A 4,999-nucleotide genomic window follows, 5' to 3' on the forward strand; every position below is an offset into this window, starting at 1 on the left:
CATAAATATATAGTTTAATTGCATAAAATCTCCTAACAATATGAAATATGAAATAAAAATCACTGAACTAAAAAATAGTAGCCTACACTCATTTCATTGGAGAAAAAAAAATGTGTTACCAACACATGGGCAGCCCAAGAGGGTCAATTTAATTTAAGTTGAAGTGTCTTAAGTTGATTAAACTTAAAATGTAAGGCAGCCACTGATTTTGTTACAGTAATATTTCATATGTGTCATCAGTATAGTAATTTATAAAGCCCAGAATTTATTAGCACAATGCAAGCATGAAAATAAAGTGAATCTGGTTTTGCTTAGTAGGAATTTAATATTCAAACCGCAGCCCCCGAATCTCAGTTCAGTTAGTTTGAAACATTCATATATGTCAGAATATATGCAAACAACCTTCAGACCCCTAAATCAAACCAAGTGTAAAAACACCCAGAGAAAGAATATAAAAATGAGAGTAGAATCTTTATTCCTCTAGCATTGCTTCTCGGCTCTATCGTATAGCTATGAGTCACACAAACTGCACTAGTTTTAAAAGTCATGTCAAGGGATGTCAGAGTTCCTTCATTAGCCTTTCCGTGTCTGAATTTAGCCTTTAATTTCCATAATGAATGAGACCACAGGACTTCTTTTGGTTAAACATCTTCTGATCCACATGCCCTTACAGACTACACCGAATTATTTATAATCTGTTCTGGAGTCGCAGAATAGCAATAACCCGTATGCAAATAGCAGACCGCAGACCGGCTGCTCACATTTAGCATGTCATGGCCCGAGCTGACAGCACCCTGACAATAGGTGAGACAAAAGCGTGTGTGTTGATTGATGTGGAGAGTCTTCAGAAGAGCCATTGTCCCTGGTTTCATTTATGCAAATAAGAAGACTCATCCTTCAATTTCTAGGTGACAAGGACAGCTCCTCTACAACCCCTCATCTCAATTTTCATATGTTTGTATTTGCTCATGAGATTTAGCAGCAGGGCTTTGCAGATCTGTCTGCAGTAAGTTTATTTAATGGGCAAATGATGTGTTGGGGCCAGGGGATGTACACACAGGACGTGTGTGTGATGTTGTGTGAACGTTTGAACACAGTGATGTTGAGATGGGTATTTTTAATTTTGAATAATAATAAATAACAATTAATTTTGATCAGCTATTTTATTACTAATTTTGATGCGTAATAATTTTATAGAAATAATAAGATAGATAGATAGATAGACATTTGTATTTATTAATTTAGCTGACACTTCGTCATAAGCAGTTACTAAAGCGCATATACAGTATTAATACAAACATAATGAATGCATTGTATAAATGTCAGGAATAAATCTGCTCTGTCGACTCCAAAATGTAATGACGTTACTGCCTAATTTGACCGTTTATTTAAAGAAAAAATGTCAGATAAAATTGCTTTGCAATGTCACACTTCATTTTAGCATCGGTAAGAATAACATCCATCATGTTATTTCCACCTAGAGCAGATTTAATTCTTGTTAATCTTCAATTAGTTGCTTGGGACATTCTGAGCAAGCAACAGTAACAGAGGAGCTATAAGTTTAAAATTGGCAAACACAAAAAAAGCACATTATGGATTGTTTACGCATTGTATGTGTGAGAGTGTGAATGGAAAGGAAGAGAGTGAGACTGCGGGACTGAAAGCTGTTATTTGCAAATAACTATAAATAAAGTTGTGTCAATATCGGGTTTTAATAATCATTTGCATTTGCAGTGGCGGCTCCAGGATTTTTCTGTTGGGGGTGTGGGGGGCCTTAGCGATTCAGAGGGGGTGCTAAAAAACTAATTCAATTGAGTGAAAGTAATGAACACCTTTAAGCGTCAGCTATCTAAATAGCATGCCGATTCAGCCACCTTGTGTTTTTTATACAGCAGTTTAAAAAAGGCACATTTAAAATAAGCATTCTGTGGTATTAAACTTCTCATATGTTATCAGTTATATAACTTCTACTGCCAACTGTCAATGCCACGTGTTGGGAGGCCCCATGATAACCTCCCCATGCTGAGATGTGTCATATCATGTGTCAATGATAGCCAGAGATATGGTCAAAAGCATCAACAAATTGGCAATATTAAGACGATTTAGCATTTCCAATTACATTTACAACTAATGTAGGCCTGTTATATTCTTCTTATTATTAGGTCTATTATTATTAGGTTACTTTTATCATTAAATTACATGAAATTATTGTCCCACAATTGTGTTTCTGTTGGGGCTATAGCCCCATCAAGCCCTCCCCTAGCACTGCCACTGTTCATTTGACACTAAAGCTGTCTGCAGTGCATTTCATTATGAGCGAGCAGCAACAAGATTCAAGTCTCATTGCTGTGTGAGAACGTAAGTTTCATGAGATCCAGTCATTTGTGCATGTGGCAAAATGCGTGCAATTAAAACATTTTCCAATCAATCACAATTGAATAATTAAATTTCCTGGAGTTCAGCAGTGAATTTAGTTCACTTTATATAATTTCGACTACCTCATCTACACGCCTGGCTGCTGTCAAGCGTGCAGCTGTATTGATTTTCATTGAACGCTCGGCCCGTCTGATGAAAAAGTCTCTGGATTTTTTCTGTATAAGATGACTAATTAAAAAGAAGGGCCAGGCTCTACCCTTTCTGGGAGTGAGTGTATGTAAAGAGTCTGTGTGGGTTGGATTTACTGAGAGAAAGATCCAGTTGATAAATAGTCTCTCCCCCCCTTCACTGATCATAAACATCCCCTGATTATTCAGCTGACAATGGCCACAAATATTCCTCATTCTCATGATGGATTGGTAGGAGACAGAGGGACAGAATGAGAGAGAGAGAGAGAGAGAGAGAGAGTAAAAGAGAGAGGCTGAATGGCTGGCCTGGTTTTTCTCCATCTGTGAACAAAATAAAAGCCGACAGGTCTGGGCACCATATCTTCCCTTTTTTTTTTGGTGAAGTATGAGGGCAGATAATGCTTAGACCTCTCCACATGAACTTGGTCAAATAGACATTGTCACGATTACCTGAAAGTTGCAGCTTGCATTGGTTTTGTAGCAGGGAAAAGATATGGCGAGTAATCCTGCATTTTCTGCCCATTTAATTAGGGCCCTATTGGAGAAAGCTACTATTATTTATCTGGTTCCAGACTGGCAGGCCTGATTCAGCGGGAGAACAGCAATCATCTAGCAGCTCTTAATACTTAGTATGCAGGTAATGAAATTTTATGCGACAGAGCGGTGTTCTGCTGCCGAACATCTCCGTAATTGTGTCTGTTATGTGGAGAGAGCAGGAAAAAAGCGAGCAAGAGAAATGAATGAGTTGGTCTAAAGAGGCTGCCATAACCTTCTGCAAGAACGGCACTCTCAACAGTAGCTCAAGTATTATCTAAACTATATCCGTTATTAATGTGCTTTCTCCATTGCTGAATAGCTGAGGTAGTGTACTTAAAAAAAAAAAAATCTCCAGCAAATTGAAAAGATAGGTTCCCCCCCAAAATGAAAAAGTCATAATTTACTGTTCATTCCAAACCGATGTTACAAAAGTGGTGCGAGCTGCAAACTATTTCATAGGGGACAGAAAGATAAAGATGAAAAATGTTAACTTACACAAAAATTTTAAATGTCACATTGGCAGCTAACTCAAATAAAATAAGTTAAAGTTGAAGTACATTATAATTACTAAAACTAAACCTGAAATATAAAATAAAATTTAAAATAAAAAAATATATCAAAAAGTTATTTCAAAATAGTAATGTGTAATAGTTTGAAATATAGTTATAGTTTTTCTAATAGTATAAAAAAGTTTTTTTCTAAATAAAAATATTATTTGATGAATTATATGCACCAAAAATGAAAAAAGTAGCAAACAAAAAAAAAAAATCCATGAATACAGTGAAAAATTATTGTATGTGGAAATTTTATAAATAAATACATTTTACTTAACATTTTTTATTCATTTTAAAATCATTTTATAATTCACTTAAATTTTAAATAATTTTAAAATAATTGTATCAATTAATAAAAATATGGCTGTAATTTTATATGAATATAATTTTAAATAATATTTTATATCAATTTATTTTATTGTATTACATCATGCTTATTTTTTATACAATCAGTGAGTTGGAATACGACTAATTGAGCTATTTGATGTCATTGACATTATGAAACTTGGCGTGATTCCATGCATCTTTGTGCATCTTGTATTGTTCTTAAATTCTAAAAGTGCTTTCTGGCCTAAATTAGCATGATTTATAGAATTATTTTGTGATTTACATAGACGTGATGAGCGTAAATTTTCTCTTGAACCTCTAATAATTCTCCTCTTTTTTTATTTGTATTGTTTTGGGTGAGAATCTGAAGCATGAGCTTTCAATTCACTTGCCACATTTGCTGTTTGTGACTGAAGTGTTTGTTGTTCTGGTGTATTGGTTTGGCTTCTGTTGAAAGCTCAAGCAAAGCCCGTGGAGCGAGACTGGCTGGAGAAAGAAGTATTGAAGGTCGTAGTGTTTCAGAGAGTCAGCTCATTTTTACTTCAGTGGGCTACTGCTTGGGCTCAGACCTCCATGTGCGACTTTCTCATGACCCAGGCATAATCTCTTACCTAATCTAGTTATAACTGCAGCCACACTACAAGCGATGCTGAGCCACTGTGAGAGTGAAAATCCCATCCATTCCATTTTGCTCTATTATGAATCTTCACTCCAGCTCTTTTTAGGTCTAATCCAATAAATCTTTTTCCCCGCTTTCTTTTTTCCCATTACTAGCACTGGTGAAAGTAAATGAACAGAAGCAATATAGGAAATGTATCAATTATACATGCAGTTGTATTGCCTTCAGAAGTAAAGCCCCATTGAATTTGATTTACATTCAAAAAGTAAGTAAATACAAGGACTTATATGAAACATATGAAAAGAAACATTATTAACAGCTAACAAAAAAATGAGCTTTTCAGCTAACAGTGCAGGATAATTGATGAACCAAAAAGTCATACTTAGTGTAATGATATT

This window comes from Carassius gibelio, chromosome B10, assembly GCF_023724105.1.
Source record: "Carassius gibelio isolate Cgi1373 ecotype wild population from Czech Republic chromosome B10, carGib1.2-hapl.c, whole genome shotgun sequence".
NCBI lineage: Eukaryota > Metazoa > Chordata > Actinopteri > Cypriniformes > Cyprinidae > Carassius > Carassius gibelio.